The sequence below is a fragment of the Trachypithecus francoisi genome, unplaced genomic scaffold, assembly GCF_009764315.1.
Source record: "Trachypithecus francoisi isolate TF-2019V2 unplaced genomic scaffold, Tfra_2.0 Lachesis_group1, whole genome shotgun sequence".
In the NCBI taxonomy this organism is placed as follows: Eukaryota; Metazoa; Chordata; class Mammalia; order Primates; family Cercopithecidae; genus Trachypithecus; species Trachypithecus francoisi.
In genome coordinates, this window is record NW_022681454.1 from 174,973,575 (window position 1) to 174,997,298 (window position 23,724).

Sequence of the window (23,724 nt, forward strand, 5' to 3'; positions counted from 1 at the left end):
GTGCAGCGCATGCTCCTTAGTGTTCTCCTGATTAGACCTCTGTCTCTCATCTCACCGAGGTTATAGGCAAGGATGATTACAAATAAGATTTTCTGTTGAAAATTGACACTTGAAAACTGTACATAATACGAGACTTCTCTCTCCACCCCAATACCCTGTGCCTGGTCAGGAGTTTAGCATCCCTGGATTTCACCCATTGGGTGATTATAGTACAGCTAAACATTGCACCCCAAAATTGCATTTTAACACATTTTCAAAAGGCCCCAGGGGCATCACTGGACCCCAGGGGCATTACTACTTCTGTTGAGAATCTCTGTCAAATTCAATACCTTTTTTTTTATGGATGAAGAAGCCGGCGCTGGAACCAGCTGAACAGTCTACCCTCCCTTAGCAGGAAATTTTTCCCACCCAGGAACCTCTGTACACTTAACTACCTTTTCGCTTCACCTAGCAGGCATTTCCTCTGTTTTAGGGGCTATCAACTTTATTACCACTATTATCAATATAAAACACCCTGCCATATCCCAATACTAAACTCCCCTATTTGTCTGATCCGTCCTAATTACAGCAGTCCAACTCCTTCTCTCTCTGCCAGTCCTAGCCGCTAGCATCACCATACTATTAACAGACCACAACCTCAACACCACTTTCTTTGACCCAGCTGGAGGGGGCGATCCCATCTTATATCAATTCTCCTGAAGCCTGGAGAATTTAAGTAACTTACCTAAAGTCACACAACCAGTACAAAATGTGGCTGAACTAAGTTCTAAAACTGAGGTTCTAAAACTCAGGTTTTGGACTGAACCAAATCTGATCTCATGCCAACACAGAAGCTCTGATAGAGGTAGCATCAAGTGGAAAAGCGCCCCTGGGAACAATGGCTGCAACCTAGCCAAGACGACCGTGTGCATGTGTTAAAGTATCTCCAAGGATCAATTTTTTTCTTGAATGTATATAAACCAATTCCACACTCTCTGTTCCCACTAATCCCATCCGCCATCTTGTTGTCTGCTTATTCAATCTTCCTTCCCACTCTTGAAAATCAATGTCTTCCAAGCTTTTCCAAGTGCTTGAAATAAATCCCCCCTTCTATCTGACAGATGCTTCATTTCCTCCCTGGCTTCTAAGCCTCTTCTTCATTACTTGTTCTATTAATGTCTTTCATTTCTCCTCGTGCTCACAGACTTTCATGTCCACCCCGCCTCATCATAGCCCTCCGTATGTACTAGCTTTGCCTATGTGTCTGTAAGGATTTTGCTTTCACTGGTTTTTATCTATCTTGTTAGTTGATAAATCCTGAAGGAGTAACTATTAATTTCAAACATCTAATGCCACGTAAAATGCCCTGTGGCCACTCCACAAATAGTTGACTGATTTATATCAAACTAAGAATTAGAATAGCCATAATTTGACTACTAGCTTAACATATGCTTGAAAGGATGATTAGACTATATAAAATGTAAACATTTCTAGATTCTTCAAGCACTAGTGATAACTAACCAGCTCTTCTTTGGGTTGTATTTCATGACACTTGAATATTGACATTCCTGAATGTGTGACTATTCTGTCCTTGTTGCTATGGGCCATCTCCAGGGAGATAATTCCTGTAGTACTCTTCACAGTGTAAACTAATAAGTAGAGGGAGTCATCCAATTAGTTGTGATGACTCCAGGCAGAACTAGACCTAAACTGTCATCAGTTCCTAACAATCTTCAGAGAAAGAGATCCTACGGCACCCAGCAATACCCAGACGAGCGTCTAACAGTCCCTTAGGTCCAGAATTCATCCTACCTCTCTCCTACTCAAAATTAGATTTTTAATTTAAAATTATCTGTTTTTCTTTCAACGTGATTGGAGAATAGCAAACTTGAATCAAGATTATTCATATAAAACAACTAATGAGTTCGAAGATGTTTACACACCCCTAGTTGTTCAATTTCATTGCATTAAAGAGATGAGGAGTAACTTTTCCCCCTCTAGTCTCACTCCCACTTCTACAAATTAAGCCAATGTGCATTGAGTTATTGTGGCTTTTTAATCTGTGCAACTGCCTTCTGTTCTACCTATTACTGTTTATTGAACAGACACTTACTGAGCATTCCCCATGAAATAAACCCAGTGCTAAGTTCTGGGAAGTTAGTGTTACTAAAAATACACTCAACTTTCAAGGGCCAGGTCTAGAGGCAAATGATAAATATGCTTAAAAATGTGCTATCAAATTAAACCAAAAAGTACTCCGTCACATTTATCCAAAGTACTCAGTAATATTAATGTACACATTAAATAGAACTCAGCATCTATGATAGCAGTCAACAACACTCCATCCCTCCCAATTCATCCATTCATTCATTCATCTAACAGATACTTATTTCTGTATTTTGTTTCAGGCCTGGGTCCTGGAATCCCAATAGTGAACAAGATATTTACAATTTCTCTCACAGAGTTTACATTTTAACAAATTAGAAAAATATTAATAAAAGTGTCAATACACATATTGCTACATACTAAACAGTGTCATAAAATAATCCAGGATATCTGACCTAGTTTGGAAAGTGAAGTAGGGGTGTGAGGAAGGTTTTAAATGGTAATATTATACCTAAACTTAGTAGGAGTTAATTAGGGGAATGTAGGAGAAGGGAAATGATCCAGATGAGGAAATCATATATGCAAAGTTCAGGAAACTACAAAGAGAATGAACAATTGGAGAATGGAAAGGTAAATTTTCTGGCATAAGGAAAGCAAGAAGGAAAGGATTCTATCTGAGGTTGAAATGGGAGTCAGTGGCCAGCCTGAGCAACATGGAGAAACCCATCTCTACTAAACATACAAAATTAGCCAGGTATAGTGGTGCATGCCTCTAATCCCAGCTACTCCAGAGGCTGAGGGAGGAGAATCACTTGAACCTGGGAGGTGGAGGCTGTGGGGAGCCAAGATCCTGCCATTGCATTGCACTCCAGCCTGTGCAATGACAATAACAAAAAGGTGAAGACACAGGGATGAAGCAGATAATAAAAAATGGATTCCTGAGAAGGTGAGGTGGGATGGAATCAGAATGCAGTTGACTTCAACCTGCAAGATGGATACCTCCTCTATTGCTGTATGAAACAAACAAACAAAAAAGAGTGAAAACTGATTGCAAATGCAAGTATATTTTTGATACTGAAACGTTTTTGCATGTTCCCATCTGATGGCTTCTATTTTCTCTAAGAATTTAGTGGCCAGTATATCTGCTGAGACTGATGAGAAAAGAAGCCAAACTAATAAGAGCTTTAAGAGAGTCAAAAAGATCTGAAGTATGAGTTGAACAGGGAAACATAATAGGATTTTTGTTTTTTTTTCGAGATAGGGTATAATTCTGTCGCTCAGGCTGAAGTGCAGTGGTGCAATCATGGCTCACTGCAGCCTCAACCTCCTGGGCTTAAGCAGCCCTCCCACCTCAGCCTCCTAGGTAGCTGGGACTACAAGCACACACCACCATGCCTGGCTAATTTTTGTATTTTTTTTCATTGTAGCTATGGGGTTTTGCCATGTTTTCCAGGCTGGTCTCAGATTCCTTGGCTCAAGCAATCTGCCTGCTTTGGCCTCCCAAAGTGCCAGGATTACAGGCAGGAGCCACTGCACCCAGCCTATAATAGGATTTTTTTTTTTTTTTTTTTTTTGAGATGGAGTTTCACCCTGTCGCCCAGGCTGGATTGCAGTGGCACAATCTTGATTCACTGCAAGCTCCGCCTCCGGGTTCACGCCATTCTCCTACCTCAGCCTCCCGAAAAGCTGGGACTACAGGCACCCGCCACCACGCCCTTCATTTTTTGTATTTTTAATAGAGACAGGGTTTCACCATGTTAGCCAGGATGGTCTTGAACTCCTGACCTCATGATCCGCCCACCTCAGCCTCCCAAAGTGCTGGGCTTACAGGCGTGAGCCGCCGCACCCGGCCTATAATAGGATTTTTTAAAGTAATAATGAGTGTCTAGCTGAGGTTAGTTATACTGACTTCATTTGAGTATCAGTCCAGGTGAGCTTAGCTTAGTTATTCTGAATAAGTTTTCATTAATAATGCATTTTGTTTTATTTCCTCCAATTGAACTCAGCTGCCTAGAGGCAGGCAGGGAGGAAGAGGGTATTTGGGTTCAGGTGAGTCTGAGCAATGACTAAAGGTAAGAGAAGCAAGGAAGTTGAGATCTTTGGCAAAGGATTTATTGAATGGATCATGGAACGTAACCTGAACAGAAACGATGGAAATAAAGAGGGCGACCAATACATGGAGAGAAGATAGAAATATTTGTGGACTGGGGTCTTTAGAAAGTTGAAGAATGGTCATGGTGGGAGTAGCTGAATAATCAAACTGTAAAGCCAAGAAAATTGTGATCAGAAAATGGAACGCTTGAGTCAGTGATTTTATTAATAGAGCAATTTCAGTAAAGACAAAATTCTGGCTGTATCCATGCAAGAATATAATGGAGGAGAGAAAGTCATTGAATATGTACTTTAACTGACTGCTGAATTATAAAATAATTGAGAATTATTTTGAATTGTAAAATAATTGAGAATAAGAATAATACAATGCTCTTCGACACATGGAATAGATTGAATAATATGTACACATTGAATCGATTTGTATTAACTTTAACAAATCGACTGATTTTATAAAAATTATCAATTGTTATGGCATTAGCATTTTGGTATATAGGTTCTTTCTGATTATCACAATGCTCTAACACTGTTCAAAATGTAGACATTTACCATTTTCTACATTGTAAAAAAATAGAGAAAAATCTCTTATGACTTTTAACTCTTTAACCTGAGGAAATTATTTCATGTGCTTAGTTTGTATATAGAATAACAAAAATGATGACAGAAATGGCCATGAAACAACCAAACTTATTTTCCTAATTATTCATTTATAATAGCTAAAAATAAAGAACTTTTTTATAGAAGAGAAGTAGGTTCTATGTGTGACTGAGAGTAACTGCAATTAGGCAGTAGTGGCATTATTGAGAAATCGTTATACCTATTGCTATAATACAGTATGGGAAAGAATGACTTGTATTATGGACTGTCTGTCAGAATTACTACTATTATTCCCTTATTGGCAGAGAAAAAAAGTCCTAGGTCCCATCAAAAATTCTTTGTGTTCTATAACTTCCAGTTTCACACACACACACACACACACACACACACAATGTATGAACCGGACTATGAATTGATTTTCTGCAGGTAAAACAGTCACTGCCTAGAACATTTTTGCTAGAAAAATAGACTCTTTCTTTGATTTTCCAGTCAAGAAATGTTTAGTATGTAATAATTTTTAAGAGTGAAAAATTATAAATATGTGCTCATTTAATTTTCATAGTAATTGTTCACTTAGAGGCTAGCTTATTTAAGACATTCATATTTGACCAATATTTTTTAAAGTTTTAGTTGAAAATTACGTCAAGATAAGAAATGTATAACAAACTTAGTGGACACATATCAGAGGAGTCAAAATAAAAATCTCTCCTATGACTGCCTGTAGTTGTGTCATTTTGGTGGCCAAAAACTTGTCCATGTTTCTCATAAATTGAATTTCAGATGCATCAGGGATACTAGCAGTTGTTGTTGATGGTTAAAATTAGGTTAATTGCTTGGTTTGAGCTGTGATTATCAACATGGGTTTTCTCAATTTCCTTCCAAAACATTAATAATTTTTCATGATTTGTATTCATAGCATTATTGATCACATTTATCCACGATCCCCCTAGTTCCACCCATATGCCTCCTACAAAATAAAAACTCAAAAATCCTGGAAAGAATTGCTTACCAGCTATAGAACATGTATGCCAACTCTCCAACTCAGAATTTGAAAATTATTATGAAGACTCGCTTGCCTTTGACAGAGTTGGAAATATTTGAGATAGCTTAATGAAACAGTTTTAATGTATGCCATTGAATTATATGAATATGAGACTAATATTTTGTGCAGGAAGCTGAAATACTTTTCTTTGCACTGTCAACTAACATGGTGTTTAATCACAAAATAATAAATCCAAATAGATCTGTTTCGGGTAAATAAAAATAATCTGTTTTCATAGCATTTCTCGTTAAGCCTTTCAAAGTTTATGTGAAAATTTTAATAATCTTTCTATGTTACAAATATGAAAAATAGAAGCACAGGTTGAATAAACCATACAACAGCTTATAGTTTCAATCAGGATGGTGTAGTTACCCGTCAAAATGTGTGTATACACACACACACACACACACACACACACACACATGTAAATAGGATTACTTTCTCTTAATTTTTTTAGTCCAGATATTTAATTCTATTCCTCATATTATACAACACAGTAATGGAAGAAGGTCATCAACTATGTGGAAAGAAATGTTGAGGAAAAAAAATTCCTCTGTCCGCACGAAAGAACCATTCCACTAACACTGTTTAAGTTATCTTTAAATATGCTGTGGGGCCCAATAATGTCCATTTAAGCCTGCAAAATATGTAGGCAAAGTCGGATTCGGTTCAGCAAGCAGAATGTGGATGGACGTCCCTCTCAGCCACTGCAGGGGATTGCAAATCATCGCCATAGGGACTTCGGCTATTGTTACTGCTTTTTTAAAGCAAAACAAAACTGGTGATTAAATATACAAAAGATCCTTCCTAAAGAGCTTCCTTTCAAAAAGATACCTGGCAGGGCATGTATCAGCCCTAAGCCATTGTTGAAAACCTCCTGGAAATGGTATTTATGGCAAAATAAACAGTATCTGCCTTACCCCAGTCATACTAGTGAGGAAAGCTCTAGCAAAAAGCATGTGACAGACGAGGTTTTAAGTAAAGACATTTTAATTTTTGTGATATGATGACAGCCTAACCCTTCTGACATCCTAATATTCTGATCATGTTTCCTGTCTAGAATATCATTATCACTGGGCAGGCAAGGGGTTATGAACTGCACAAATTAGAAAGTTATTTCATTCACTCGGCACAGAAATATGGTCTCCATCTTACTGCGTGAAGTGTGCATTTTTAAACACTCAATAAAAAGCCACCTGTCCATCAGGTTTAAATTAAGAACGCTGTAGATAATGTGTAGCATTTTTAATTTTTTAAGTAATCAGGTAAATCTTTTAAAATGTGTTTCTGCCTCCACTCAATTAGCCAAAGTTGTCCATTCCGAGTTGGAGGGAATTAAGAGGCACAATAAGTGTGTGCTGATCAACTGATAAGTATCATTGAGGCCGAAAAACAGGCACCTCAATAGAACCGGAGAAAGACAAGCACGGTTGGGACATTGCCTCTTTCTCTGAGCTTGATGCAGATCCCTGAGAAGTTTTTTAAACTTTATAATCATTTTTAAAAGTACTTAGATTGTCTTTATAAATATTTAAAATTTTCAAGAGAGTTTGGATCTTTTCAGCTCTCCTATTTTTACATTACTGCTAACACTGCTGAAATCACTATCCCAATAGCTACTTTTTCATATACTAGTACATATCACAATTGATATTTTTAAGATATATATGAGAAAGCCACAGACATGCGTCGCTAGTAATGTTCCAGAATTTATGTGTTTTTAAATATATGCTGCCCCAGGAATGTATAATTGTTTTGAAACCTTTGATAAATTCATTCCCTTTCAGTTCCTTGGAAAACAACTGAAAACAACTTAGAATATTGCTCTCTTTAAATGATTTTGTACTCAAATGTTCTTTCAAATTATAAATAACTTCATAACAATGGATGACTCCACAGATTCTAAAATATAGGGCTATTAAAATACCATAGCCTTTTTTTTTTTGATTCATAGATTTATCAAATAATAACTGGAGGGCTGGTGCCACTAATGTGCCTTTACTAAAAACAATAATATCAAAGATTATGGACAAAAAAAGCCATTAATGCAATTATGCTTCTATCTCCAATTTTTGTGATTAAGTGCATGAACCAAAAAATAACTATCTGCCTTATCATAAATATCCCTGCCTAATGAAGTGCATTTAAAGTATTATTTTATTTTTAGTCCTCTAGCTTATTTAATTTAGGGACTAAAACATACCATATGCATACATAAAAGCATTTCTAGTTACAGTACTTCATCACTGACATCCTGGGTACCGATTCTGTATCCTATTTAGCATTTGATATTAACCTGGTTGCTCTTTAATACAAGAGCTGGGCAGCCCACGTACAACTGCCAGTGTGTCAACCTCACTATTTTGGAAAGTAAGAGAGAGAGAATGAAAGAAAACCAAGAAGACTAGTGTCTATTTTAGACTAGTAATCTTTTAGCATGGTCTACATGAGGCAGAGGGCATAATATGTGTCCTGACCCTCCTGAACAAAGTACACGTTAGTCTTCTTTCTAAAATTCTTCTTTCATTTTGCTATGTGGCACCCCCCAAATGATCTTTCTCAAAAATCTTTTCACGTGATGATGTTAATATAACATAAAACTCATATGTTACTTTGTCACTGGGATGCTTCTGTGTGCCCCAGTCCCTACAGAATTTAGTCTAAACACCTTTGTAAGATGTGCATGAATTGGCCCTATTTATGTCTCCAGCCCCGGTCCTAACACTGGCCACTGTCCCAAACCGCACTTGAATGGCAGCGAGGCACATAGCATTCTTTCATAGCCTCTCTGAGCCTGTGTACTTGCTGTTTAGTCTATTGGCAAGACCATTACATACCTAGTCTGCAAGGTTTGGCTCAAGCATAAGCCCCCAGGACCCAGCTGTAGCTCTCCAGTGGGTTCAGCATCAACCTATGCAGACTCCATCATGTCAGTTTCCATTTACCAAAATGGCCTGTGAAAGTATTTGCCTCCTCCAGTAGAATGTAAGGTGCTCAGTGTCAAGACTGTCTTATTCATCTTTCGATTCTAGAGGCCTTGGTTAGCATAGAGGTTAGATCAGAGCCTGGTTGCCAGTATGTACTCAATTAATGTTTGCTGGATTCAACCACTACCCACTCTCAAGGAGAGATACATTTATATTTCACTTAGGCTAGCTATAACTACCCTATTTCTCCAGTTCTTTAATGCTTTGAATTGTTCCTTTAGCATCATATGTATTATCTTACGTGATTTGTTCAGTGCTTCTGTGTATTAACCGGGCCGCCGTTACTACAGATCGGGGAAGGAGAAAAAGAAAAAAGATAGTTTGCTACTGGAAATGACAAGTCAGCACAAAGCTATATTGAGCTCTTAAGCCTGTCTCTCTCTTTTGCTTCTCTTCTTTCCCCTGTCTTCTCCTTTCCTTCTTGTTGTTTTCCTTCCCTTCCTCCCTTCTTTTCTCACTCCCCACACCATAAAGGGATAATGCTGATGCCCAGATCTGTCTAGAACCCTGATAACTATTTCTTGAAGGATGGCAGAGGCTCCAGCCCAGATGTTTACCCAGCCTCTTCCCCACCCGAGTGGACTCACACTGCTCCTAACATGCCAAGTATTACATTCGGTGGCAGTTGCAGTTTGGAAACTACGCCTACCTAGAAACATTTTGAAATGCCAAGTTGTTTTAAACTTGTATGATTAATTCAAATAATAACCTTTCACTAATACCATCAGCTCTTGATTGTTCACAAGCCATTATGGAAGGTGTGAGCGCCCTGCTCGTCATCCCTTCCCCCAGCCTCCTCTAGGCACTGTGGCTGCTCTGCCAGAGGGAGGGCCTAGGAAAACAAAGAACTGCGACTTAAAATCAATCCATTGTTCCACATGTTATCAGTCCTGAAAAAGGCTTTGCAGAGAAAAATGTTGCAACTCTAGTTTAAAATATGGTTTGGGAATTAGAGTGGAATTTATCTATACGCTCCCAATTGCTGATTCCTGCACGCAATCAGGAGGTAAACACAAAGGTGGTGATAGAAAAAGAAAAAGAAAAAAGGCTCTGTCAATAGCCAGTCACAGATCTTTAATTATCCTAACATTTGATCTATTTTTAGTTCTAAGCAATCTGTAGAAATCTCTTTTAAAATTATTTTGAAATTTGACGTTCTTAAAAGGACATAAATGTGGCTTTGAATCCTCTGATTTAAAAACAAAAATAAAAGCAAAACAACAACAACAAAAACATGTTCACTGAATTTGGTTGAGGGTTTCTGGAATTATTGAGTCCTGACCTAGGAAAATAATCGAGTATTAAAACAAAAGAAGACCTCAGATCTTATCTGGACTTTTCCTCTCTCTTTAAAATAAAGAAACAGTCCAGAGAGGTGATGAGACCTGCCCCTGGTCAGAGGGTCAGACACTCTCTCCTTGCTGTTAAGTCCTGCTCTGGTCAGGGTCAGCTCCTGGAAGAGCTGGAATGGGAGCTACGGTGTCCACTTACTTCTGAACTGTTTGGATATTGCAAAATCAGCTGTATTTTAGTATTCTTACCAATACATTAAATTTAAGCAACATCATGTTATCCATAATTGTCTCTTTCTTATCAACATCTTTGAAAAACATTATATTTCCTTGGGAAAATGTTGCATATTTATTCAGGTCTGTTACACAGCATAGATTGTGCAGGTGCAGCTTGGCCAATTATTGTAACTGTTTTCTTCAGAGTCTTTTCTGCTTTACTCATCACGCTCACTAGGAAACAGTCGTTCCTTTTTCACTGTTTCTTTTATACCCAGGCTTCCATATATTATCTTGGAATCCTAAATATGTTCGAAGACTCCCCGCATGTCCAGCTGATCAGGTGTTAGAGCAAATGTTAATGTTAGTATCCTTGTTCTTTTGGAGAAATGATGATGTGCCAAAATGCTAGCAAGTTGAAAGTGCTTAGATATGCAGAACGAAATATTTTTTTGCAAGGATAGCTCTCTCTTTAAATCTTACCCATAGCACTTTTATTTCCTATATCCATCCGGCGGTAATTTTCCAGAAGAAATATAGATCCTGCAATGAATTAATTTGTTAGATTGGTTGTTCTGAAACAAAAATCAGTACCTAATAGAAACAGAAATGATATGAAAAGTTCTGTTTCACTTTATGAAGGAATCTTAGCCCAAATCATTATTAGCATGGAACTATTATTAGCATGGAATTCTCCAGTGATGGGTAGTAGCAGTAATTATCCTTTTTTTTTTTTTTTTTTACTTTTATATGATTTCTTCATACAATTCAGTGTGTAAAATATAAATTTAGCTTTCATTTTTTTCTCTTAGAGACTTTGAAAGATAGTAAAATGGTTCTTAAATTTATGTATTTTATCACTGGAATTATTCGCAATTTCAGTGACAAAACTCTTCCAAACTAAGCTAATTGTAACTATCATAGGGACTTTTTCCTCTAACATGGACCAAATTCCTTTCCACCAAGGTCAACAAAGGTAAGGTGCTATTCCTCCTGCTATCAATATTATGTTTAATCCTGGGTCTACCACTATGCCAAGTACAGTATAAATGAGGACTTTGGGATATTTTGCCAGCAGGATTTTCCCAAGTGATTGAATATTGCTAGAGAAATATCAAGAAATGCAGTTTTTTGGTTCTCAGCTGTAAAGAAATCATGGCAAGTTTGAGTGTCCAAACCTTTTTACTGATTCAATATTTATGGCAATGCGTCTAGAAGGAAGTTCCTCTGCAAAAGATTGATTTGGGAAAGAGTGGAAATGCTGACACCAGGAGAGTTGATTGCCACAATTTTTAAGTTTTTTACTTTTAAGTGATTACATTGATAGTTTATGAACAAAACCTAAAGTTCTATTTTTTTTTTTTTTTTTTTTTTTTGAGATAGCGTTTCACTTTGTTGCCCAGGCTGGAGTGCAGTGGCTGGATCTCGGCTCACTGCAACCACTGCCCCCCTGGGTTCAAGCAGTTCGCCTACCTCAGCCTCTTGAGTAGCTGAGATTACAGGCATGTGCCACCACACCAGCTAATTTTTTTTTTTTTTAATAGAGATGGGGTCTCACCATGTTGACCAAGCTGGTTTCAAACTCCTGACCTCAAAAGATACCCCCGCCTCAGCCTCTCAAAATTCTGGGATTACAGACATGAGCCACCGTGCCTGGCCAAGTTCTATTTTCAAAACATGTAATCTTTGAGGGTAGTAATTTTTTATCTGCTAAAACTTATATTTATATATCACATACTTGTTGCAACAATTTCAGTGTCTACATAAATGGTGGCTAAAAAATGAATTGTCCTTTCTGAGGTCTTGCTATCTTGCCCAGGATGGCCTCAGCTTCCTGAGTACCTGGGAGTATAGAAGCACGTCACCATGCCCAGCTCAAGAGAAATAATTGTACGCTTTGTGTTTGAATAGTACAGGAATATTCAAGACAAGCATTTCAAGCAACAATGTCTTGCTGGCCCCTGTTGGTTTCTTTTTCTAAATGGGGCAAGAGGACTCTTGAAGACTGGGCAAGAGTACTAGTAGCCCACGGAGAGCCAATCAGAAGGCTTTGACTGGAGAACTCCAGTCAGCATCCCAAGCTGCATGGTAGGCTAGCGGATGTCGTAAAATCACTTTTACTTCCCAATCTCATCTTTCAGCAAGATGATAAAAAGCAGAAGTAGAGAAAAAAATCTAACTGTGATCCTACTTGATGGAACTTCAGGAAAATAGCTTCCCCCATCCATTTCTGAGGATGAATACAGCAGAACCATTAGTGTGATGGGCTTAGCAAAAACCACAGTACTCACTTCTAAATACAGTCTATAGCTAAGACTTATTTATACGAATTTTCAAAGAATGAACAAAATGCATTCTTTTTAATGTTTCCCTACTGCTCCTGAAAATAGATGACTCTGCCAAGATTTGCAATGGTGCTATCCATACCCCACTGATAGGTGCTTTGTTGAACTGCCTCACTCGTTGGCATAATTTCCAGAAGTTAGGCTTCTAAGCATCAAATATTCTATGTTTGTCCTGAATATTTTGCAGTGTGAGACAAGTTGGGTACAATTTATGCTGCAGTGTGTCCTACAGCAACTGAGATGTCATGTTGCACAATGCTGAAGGTAAATCTGCAGTATTTTATTGTATACCTTTACTGTAGGTTACTTTTACCTTTACTGTTGTTAAACTGTTCGAATTATTTGCATATAGTTAACAGAATGCAGATCTGGTCACACTTGTTTCTAATGTCTAATTAGATGTGAAGGAACCTTGACTTTAATATTATGCTTTAAATTTAACTCCAGTGAACTATGACTGAAAATGATATTACAGTCTATTAGGTATGATCTGGAAAAATAAGCATGTAATTTGTAGTATTATTATTACAACCCCTTTTACTGCATATGTTTCAAACACTATTATAAGATGAATGTCACTACCATTACAATTTTGACATTTTAAATGAAACTGGATGAGGAGTCATAAAATTTAAATAAAAGAATATTCCATACTATTAAAGTTAAGACCTATTCATTTCCCCGTAAACTTGAAAGTCGGTATTTAATCTGTTTAGCTAGTTAACTAATCGGTTTTTGTTAATGCTGTGGCAGATAATTTTGCATGGTATATGAAGCGCTTCTTATTTCGTGAAGATTAACCATTAAACGTTAATTGGCATTCACAATGTAACAGTAATCTCCCGCACAACAGACTCGCATTTGCAACTTTTAAGTGTTAAAATATGAAAATATCATATTTTAAAGAACCCCAAAACATTTTTTAGGTAACAATTATACCAGAAATAATGATACTATTTTCACCTTCATTTTTATCTTTCAAAGTAAAGTTCTCAAATGAGTTTCTAGAGTATTTCTACAAACTCATTTGAGACCTTTACTATGAAAGATAAAAAGGGGCCAGATGCTGTGGCTCACACCTGTAATTCCAGCACTTTGGGAGGCCAAGGCAGGTAGATCATTTGAGGTTGGGAGTTTGAGATCAGCCTGGCCAAAAAGGTGAAACCCTGTCTCTACTAAAAATACAAAAAGTTACCCGAGCATGGGGGCACACACCTGTAATCCCAACTACTCGGGAGGCTGAAACAGGAGAATCACTCGAACCTGGGAGGCAGAGGTTGCAGTGAGCCGAGATCATGCCATTGTACTCCAGCCTGGGTGACAGAGCTTGACTTTGTCTCAAAGAAAAAAAAAAAAAAAGAAAAGAAAAGAAAGATAAAAAGATTGGTGGCAATCAAAATTTTGTACAGGAAATGCAGAAAGGATAGCCTAAAAGGGACTTCAAGTGGCCAGCGAGATACCACCAATGACTCAGGCGTTTGCAGAAACAGCATTCATCCTCATTCCTGAGTTTCCATGATAACTGATACTGTTGGATTTAGAAAAGAAGAAGATGGGGTAAAGGAGGCCAGAAGATTTCAGGGTACATTAATAAACTCATTCAAGAGATGTTTTTTGAGCACCTACAATACTCTGGGAATACAAAAGCTGCTAAAAAATGTCTCATTTTGACATGAATGTTGGTTAAAACAATAGCGTTAATATTTTTATTTACAATGATGGGTAATATGAGGCTGAAACAATGAAGATACACCTCAGAAATTTTGGAATGTCACTCTATAAAATTTTCTAATACTTGAAGACTATTTCCTCAATTTTTCATGCTACTCAAAATGTAACAGCTAAAGACTTAACACACTTTTAAGTATAATCTACATTATTGATATTTTCTCCGTATTTTCATTAGGTCTAGACAATCTACAAAACAGTACATCAAGTCCTAATTTGTAGCATTTACTAATTTCTATGGTGTTAATACCCCACCGGGTCAATTTTAAGCTATCAATGAGATAGCACTCAATAAGCACTTGGGAAGATTGTCACAATAGTGAACCATTATATATTATTTACACCATGCAGAGAGAGTAGATGTAAATAATCTTAAGAGCTTAGATAATAGTAAAAATATACTACTCCTCTAAAGAAGTGATGCGTTCTAAGCAATTACTTTTGTTTTTAATATAACTTAATTGTAAGTGTATACAATTTAATTTTTAAAAAAATTGCTGTATGTAACAACTGGCTCACAAAATCCCGGAAAATTTAACCAGCTATACTCATAAGCTGGGATAAGTCAACTGTCCCTCCTTTTGCTATGTAGAGAATGGCTTTTAAGAGTCAAAAGTAGAAACAGAAGGCTCTGATAATAGACTGGGTGACAGATGATGGTGGTTTGAACTATGGTGGAGGTAGTGGAGGTAATAGGAGTAGTTGGGTTTGGGATCTGTTTTGGAGAAAAAACTGGGAGAACTTACGATGAGTTTTATGCCTCAGCTTCCTCATGTTTGTTTGAATTTAGAGTATTTCTGGACATTTTTTTTTTTGCCTACCTCTGTAATTTTGTTTCTGTTACTTTTAAGCAATGCAAACAAATGTCAAACAGGTGAGCTTATTTAACAATATTAATCTTATAACACAATTAACGCAACATTATTAAAACCAACGATGAATAAGCCTAATTAAAGCAGCATTTGGGGATTTGTATACATGTAGATACTTGTGTTCTGCTCTTAAACCAATTCAAAATCCAGATGTTCTTTTCTTTGCTCTTCTTTCAGTACAGGCTGATCTTAGTAGATTAATAGTTGGGTATGTTTAAAAGAAACATGCACATAATCAATTATTTGGAATGGTGTAGCAGTTTTATTTGGTAAAGATACACCTCTATATGAATAATGGAAATGCTTGCAAAGATGATACATTTTTGAGAACTCTGATTTCTCTTTACATGGTCCGATCCTTCTTATTTTCAACTGTAATGCATATTTTAGCATATGGATCCACTATTTCTGTCAGAAGTGATTGAATATTTACTACTTATCAACATAAATAAGCCATCAGATCAAGATAGAAAAGTTCACAAAATCCACATTTATTTTAAGAGAGTAATTTAATCACAGATCTGTTTTTCAGCTTACATCCTGATACAGTGTTAGGAATAGAGCCCATGTCTTTTCAGTAATTAAAGGCATTATGAACATCCACTGATGCTCTTCGAACATGCCCCACTGTCTCTCGGTGGGTGTTAGAAAACTTCAATAAGTGGTGATGAGATTAGCCCTTACATTACAATTTGAATTAGAAATATTATGAATAATCGTGTTGATTATTGCTCTTGAGATGAGTCAGCGTATTTCCTCCCCCCCATTTGTGACTAATTATAAGCTTAGGATTGATTCCTCCTGTTTGGTGAACATTTCTTTTAAGAAACTAAGATTGAAATTGACTCCCTGGTTTAACTAAATAATGTTTTCACATTATCAGTGCCTTATTGAATGTCTAAAACTTAAGAAAGTCACAGACAGCAGATCAATGCCTCTTTCCTTTACGTTCTGAATGGAGATGTAAATTTGAAAAGATAAACTGATTGCTTCTCGGGGTAAAAGCTTACCATTCCCTAGTAGTGCACTTTGCTTTATGCAATGCATTGGGTTTTCTCCTTAATAAGGCCAGTTGACAATAAGTAACCTGTATCCCACTTTGCATCAATAGTAAAATAGCAGGAACCCTGTGCTGCTGGGCCAGGAGACCCAGATTTCAGTCTTGGACTTTGAACTAACTGTATGCAGAACATTTAGTAGGCCCCTATTCCAAATTTTTTGATCAGTAAGAGAAGAAACTCGAGTTCTAAGATCGCTTAGATTTATAAGATAATCCTAAATTTTTTCATTTATTGTGGTTTTCACATATATGAGTCTGAAAAATAGCAAGATGTTATATTTCTATTGAATGCATCAGAATGTGCTTTCCTTACCTGTACACATGTATTATTTGAAGAAAGTTTGGCCTTGATTGTATTAAGTCAGTTTCAACAACAAAGGTACAATATGAGGCAGATGGAGACAAAACCCAGCACGTGTGTCTGAGTTCTGTTTTATTTAATTAAGGAAATTAAGGAAATGTACTTAGGAAATTTTCCAGTACAGGGCTTTTGTTGTTGTTGTTGTTGTTTGATTTTGTTTGCTCACTGGGTATCAATATTAACTGAGAGATTAATTTACTCTCTTTCTATAGAGTCCTAATTCATTGATATGACATGGATTATTTGAAAGCATTCATAATTTTCATTTAACTTTTACTACTATAAAATGTATCATTATTCTTTATTACAGCTCTCATTTCTACTGAATGTACTAAAAAGAAAATATTTATAAAACCCTGCAAGAATGTTTTTGAAAGTTGGTTTAGATTAGGGGTAAAAAAGAAGTAAAGGGATAAAAAGAAACTATAGGTAATTCAGAAGACAAAGCAAGTAGGATAATGGAAATATAAAAGTAAGACACAGTTTTTAGCTCTCTGGCCCCATCCTGAACTCAGCTTCCCACTGAATTTCCACTCCAGAGAGAGGTGATTGAACTTCCACATCTGTTTTTTTAGGAGACCCAGATCAGTCTCAACTGCAATCACCAGGCAACATCAGGAGGTGGGAGGACCCACAGAGCTGGTCTCACATTTCTGGATCATTTCTGCATTCCCCTCAACAGAGCCATCTCTGTTGCTGTCTTTCTCGCTGTGCGCCCCTCAGAAAATTGCAGTTTCATTTGTACCCTCTCTATTGGTGCCCCGTTCATTAAAGAGACCCCTGAAATCCACCCATTCTGTAGACATTCAGGTCTTCACTGACCCAAAGCTCCCTACTGACTGCAGAAAACTGAAGACAGTTCAGACTCAGAGGGAACATAACCCAACACCCTAAAAGACAAAGCCTTCCTGTCCTCCCATAAACCTGCTCTCCTGACTCTTTTTCCATGTCCCCTCCACAACTTACACCACTCATTTCTTTTTTAGTGATTGTTTTCTCTGTATAATTTCTTGTTTCTGCCCCTATTCAATCACCATATTTAAATTATTTGAGTATCTTTCTTTCAGAAATAGTATTTGGATATACATATACTTTTTTATATTCCATAATTGTGACATCTCATAATAAAGTAATGCTCAATTTGGTTTTAATCAGATAGTTGTACACATTTAACAAGAGACATGTATGTTTGTAAAAAAAATCCTGTGTTAAACTTGATCTTGTACTTGTGGATGCTTTCTACTGCTTCAGATGCCGGCAGGCTGGCCTCTCTCTGTTGATTTGCCCCACACACGCCTTCTCCAGCACAAGCAGATGGAGGAAATGTTGTCTGTGACCCACTGCTGTATTCTGCTTTATTACTTGATATGAACTTATCAACAGTTCATATCAGTTTCATGGGTAAGAGGAATAGAGAGACAGGTGAACTTAGAACTTCTCACCATTCATAGTCATGCTCTTTCTGGAATCCAGTGTTTGGTTCTTCTTCTCTGATCACAACTTTCTGTCCTTGCCCCTCTCTGACTTCTTTACCTGCAAACTTGTTCTTCATCCTCATCTGGATCGCTACTTATTCAGGCCTCCATTTGTTCCTCATCCATCATTTTGTCCTGCTTCCCCTCCAGCCCTTCCTCAGGATGTGACCCATGGGCAGGCATCATCCTGACAGTGCATTAAACACCATCCTAATGCTTGGCACCGTTGGCACATCCAGCGTGCCAGTCCTGGCTCTGGAGACCCCGACTACCAATTTTCTGTTTTCCTTCCAAGTGGTCACAGGTTATTAATGAAAGCCAAGAAAATATCTGTTAAAGAATTACGCTATCTAATGTCAGTGGGGCCCTCTCTGCAGCTTGCAATCCTTCTATCTGGATTTATTGATTAAACATCAAAATTGTGAAAAATCCATCCGGCAGTCACAAAAGTTAAAAAGTTGGCATGTGCAAGCTCATGGAGTCAGGGAATGGACAAAGGGAAGCCCTGGTACAGGCTGGTCTGGGACAGGAGTGACAGGCAGGTCCCAAGAGAGTCAGGTTAGAGGAGAGCCCAGCACAACCTGCTTGGCAGGACCGGTGCTGCTATTTGCACATGCTCCAAAGTCTGTGCTCAAAGCTGACAAAGATAAATTCCAATGTGGTTGAACAAATAGGCTTTCCTCATCCTCAGCCAATAAATATCCCATATCCTGCACAGGCTCCCAGTTGACTTCTTGGTACAATTTGAGTTGATGGTCTGCACAGATGTGTAGAAATGAGGGCTTGGGTTACATCACAGACAACCTCTCTGACTATAATTGCCCCATTACAGGAGTGATCAACTGAGACGTCATTGCCAAAAGTCCCTCACTGTGAACTCCCCGAGACCGGATACAGACTGTTTTTGATGGAAGGCCAATTGCTCAGGGATTTACTGCCGTTAGCGATTCTACAGAAGGCAACGAGGCTTGCTTTCAGGGCACAACGAAGAAACCATCTGTTTGCTCAGACCTTTGCCTGAGTGCAAGCCTCGTAGTCCCCAAGGGCTTTGTTGATGTTATTGTTATTCTTCATTATTTATTGATCGTCCCAAATACATAATGTACTGAGGGATGATAATGTTCATGGGAAATATAGTTTATGTGTATGAAAAATGCTCTAATCTAATATGCTATACATAATGTTTGGGAGAATAGGGCTTCTTATCTGGTAACTGATAGAGTTGACTATTTAGAGGTAGTAGGTTTTTCTGTTTTTGTTTGCTTTGCTATTTTAGGTAGGAATGAGTGTTTTAAAAAAATCAACCAAACTACTGGAATCCTTGTCAAAATAATTTAATGTATGATTAGCTTATAGCACTTGTTGTTTGATCTAGATCAGTTTGGATTGTCCACATAGTCTCTCTTTTTTCCCTTCTTTTCCCTTCCCTTTTCTTCCCTTCCCTTTTATTTCCTTCATTCATTTATTCAAGACATATTTATGGGCATGTATTATCCATCAGACATTATGGAATCAAAAATTAATGAACTACTGTCATTATCACAAAAGCTTATCTTTTTAAAAAGAAGTCAAAGCAATTTACCATATCACCTTCCCTTCTTGATAGAAATATATAAATGTTGCCCTTAAGATTAATAACCTCATAATTAGTATTGTGGTTAAGGTCCTTAATAGCACAATTACAAGAATATTTATTATTAATTATATGAATGACATTAAAGGGAATTTTTAAAAATTTTGCTCATCATCAAATTTGTGATATTCTAAATCTAACTTTAGGGATAGCGATTGTGGTAGAAATTTTTTTTACTTTAGTGGTATTGGTTTTTCTTGCCGAATGATATAATTTTTTTCAAGTTTTTTTGTCTAGGTCTAACCTCTTCCTATGACAATATCTTTGTGTACATTTCTCACAATGAAATTTCCTAAAGTTCAAGGATATGTGAATATTTACAAATTAATCATCAAATAAAATAAAACTAAACATGTTTTAGAATATTAAACTTCTATAAAATAAAATTAGCAGTAATTTCATCTGTTTTCCATAATCAAGATAATTATAATATGCTATGTTGTAAATGTGGACAAATATTTCAAAAATTATTTGTGTAGAAAGACTTTCTAATGCTGCATCTGTGGTAGCAGTACTTTTCAATAGTTGGAACAATGTATTGATGATTGTTTTCTGTGACCCCTGTAAGCATCAATGTTTTTACAGAGGTTCAATATTTTCTTTTGAATACTGTGAGTTCAATGGAAAAATACCAAAGAAAGACACAATCCATCTTTATACACATGCCCATATGTACAGTTTTCTAGCTGATTCTTTCTTTCTCAGTCATAATCATAGTTATTTATCAAGCAGCTTATTTATTGCCACAGAGTTAATCCAAATGGCTAGAATTGACTATCTATGTATCATTCATGGGATAGGCTAAATACATTCATAGAAGCTGTTTTGAATTAAGAAAATAATTTTGATCTGAGTATTGTCTTGAATAAGCATCTAGATTGGTAGAGGTTGTTCAATTATTAGAAGTTTGCATTTGGAAATGAAAGCTTCTGAGGTCATGAAGATTATTAGTATTACTGCTATCAGGGAGATAAATGATCCCATAGGTGACATAGTATTTCATGTAGTGTACATGTCGGGGTAGTCCGAGTAACGTCGAGGCATACCAGATAGACCAAGGAAATGAATAGACTGAGGCAAGAACATCTCTGAAAATCTGTCACATTATTGTGGAATTTTCTTCTTTAATATTAGAATTTTAATGATTTAAAATTATAGTCTAGCAATTACAGTCAATGTTTATGAACAGAATATCCATTAATTGTTCTAGATATATAAATTCCAAGGAGAATCCTTAAAAATTTTAGAAACACACTGTACATTTTGATCTGAGAGCTATGAATCAGTACTTGATGTTTGCAACAATTTTTGAGCCCATTTCTTGTAATTCCTCACAAGTAAGACATTTGGTCACAAACTAGCCATTTAAAATATACAAGCTATATGTGTCATTCAAGCACTCATGTATCTTTAATCAGTAAATATTTATTGAGTTAATACCAAGTGCAATTCATAGTACAATGTATTGGACATACAGAACTAAATAATTGCCCTAAAACTTTTGTCTCATTACCCAGAGTTTAGTGGGAATGTCACTATTGAGGCTACTTCTAGCTTGTACAGTGTCTTTATGAGTTTAAGACTCAAGAGTTGAAGCGATATTTGAGCCCCCCTTAAACTCTTCACCGGGTGTTATGCAAGACGCAGTCTCCCCAGTCATGTACAGCACCTCTGAGAACGTTCATGTTCCCAGCAAGGCTGAAGATGTGATTCAGTCTGCTCCAGAGCAGAGAGATCATCAGACAAACACACACAGTGAGGGAGCCAGCTTCCAAGAGGGCGCCCAGCAGTGATCTGCACCCTCTGGTATTCTTTTTTTTCTTTTTTTTCTTAAAGAGATGGAGCCTCACTTTGTCACCCAGGCTGGAGTGTAGTGGTACGATCTTGGCTCAGTGCAACCTCTGCCCCCCTGGGTTCAAGTGATTCTCTTGCCTCAGTCTCCTGAGTGACTGAGATTATAGGCGCCTGCCACTGCACCTGGCTACTTTTTGTATTTTTAGTAGAGATGGCGTGTCACCATCTTGGCCAGGCTGGTCTTGAACTCCTGACCTTGTGATCCACCCACCTTGGCCTCCCAAAGTGCTGGGATTACAGGCATAAGCCACTGCGCCCAGTTCCTCTGGTATTCTTGCCTGGTAGAAATCCCTTTCCTCTCCTTCAGTGTCAGCTAAACCTAGTTACTTCCTTCTAACAAATAGAATATTACAGAAGTAATAGAATGGTACTTTTGAGACTAGGTTTTAAAAATCTTGTTGCTGCATTAGGCTTCTCTCTCTCTCCTCTCTCTCTCTCTCTCTCTTTCTCTCTCTCTCTCTCTCTCTCTCTCTCTCTCTCTCTCTCTCTCTCTCTCTGATTGCTTGCCCTTAGGGAAGTGAGCTACCATGTCGTGAGGCAGTCCTGTAGAGAGGCCCGTGTGGCAGAGGTCCAAGACATGCCAAGAGCCATGTGAGGTACCATGGGAACATCTCCTTCAACCAAGTCGAGTTTTCAGCTAAGTCCACAGCCCTAGCCTATCACTGGACTGCAATTTCATGAGATTCCTTAAGCCAGACACTCAGCTTTGTCATGCCTGAATTGCTGACCCACAGAAACTGAGAGTAAATGTTTATTGTTTTAAGCCACTATGTTTTGGGGTATAAAGTCATGCTGTCTTTCTTGTCCCAATAATTTTTTTGTTTTACTCATACAACAGTCCAAAATGGGTATTCCTGAAAGAGCATCTCTCCTGGGCAGCTTTCCTCAGTGTGATGACTTCAGGTCCCAGGCTCCTTCTCTGTGATCATGGTGCCCTCTTTTAAACCCTGGGAGTACTTTACATTCAGCCAGTGAATGGAGAGAGATCATAAATAGGTGGGAATTGGTGGGAAGAAGAAGTAGGCCAGGGGCAGAGTAGACCTGAAAATAATGCATATCACTTCTTTCCATGTTCTATTGGCCAGAACTTAGTGACATGGCACCACTTAATTGGAGGAAGTCTGAGACATGTAACCTAGCTGTGTGCCCAGAAAGAGAAAGGAAATGGTTTGACAAACAACTTGTCAGTCTCTGCCACACGGGGCATAGTGTGATCGGGCAAGGATGGAATTAGGTGAAAGAAAGAGAGGAATGAAAAGCTTCCAGGCAAAGGAGACAGCTCCCTGGGAATGTTGAAGTATGTGGCATAAAGAGTGTTGCCAAAAGCCCGAAAGACCACAACTAGAAAACCCAGCCCTTTATTTTCTCTCTAAAGTGAGTAAAGCAGCAAATTTGAAAAACAACAGGAAGCTAATTATGAAGAAATGAAATAGACATCTTTTAGAAATGTGACAATGCCAAACACTAGCAAATTTTGAAATCCAAAAGTCTTTATGTCATTTACTCAGGTCTAATTCTAACAAAACATCAGGAATATCTCAAGTGCTAGAATATTCACACAAGAAAGCAAGTCAAGCAGGCTTCACAAATACTCCTTGGTGAAAAACTGGTTTAAGTGATTTTTAAACTGATATTTAAGTGAAAAACTGGTTCCTCCAACCCAAATGCCCATCAATAATAGACTGGATAAAGAAAAGGTGGCACATATACTCCATGGAATACTATGCAGACGCAAAAAAGAATGAGTTAATGTCCTCTGCAGGTACACGGATGAAACTGGAAGCCATCATTCCCAGCAAACTAACACAGGAACAGAAAATCAAATACTTCATGTTCTCACTCATAAGTCAGAGCTGAACAATGAGAACACATGGACACAGGGAGGGGAACATCACACACCGGGGCCTGCTGGGGATGGGGGACAAGGGGAGAGAGAGCATTAGGACAAGTACCTGATGCATGGGGGCCTTAAAACCTAGATTACAGATCGATGGGTGCAGCAAGCCACCATGGCACATGTATACCTATGTAATAAACCTGCACATTCTGCATATGAATCCTAGAACTT

At 37.7% G+C, this 23,724-nt stretch overlaps 1 long non-coding RNA gene across 1 annotated transcript; it reads right to left on the reverse strand.

Moving 5' to 3' along the window:
• Window positions 1-598: 598 nt before the first annotated feature.
• LOC117084865 lies at window positions 599-21,878 on the reverse strand. The gene is made up of 4 exons (XR_004437718.1): window positions 21,868-21,878; window positions 15,605-15,612; window positions 13,839-13,843; window positions 599-692 (listed from the first exon to the last, which is right to left on the reverse strand). It is a non-coding gene; the product is annotated as an uncharacterized LOC117084865 (long non-coding RNA).
• Between the last annotated feature and the right edge of the window lie 1,846 nt (window positions 21,879-23,724).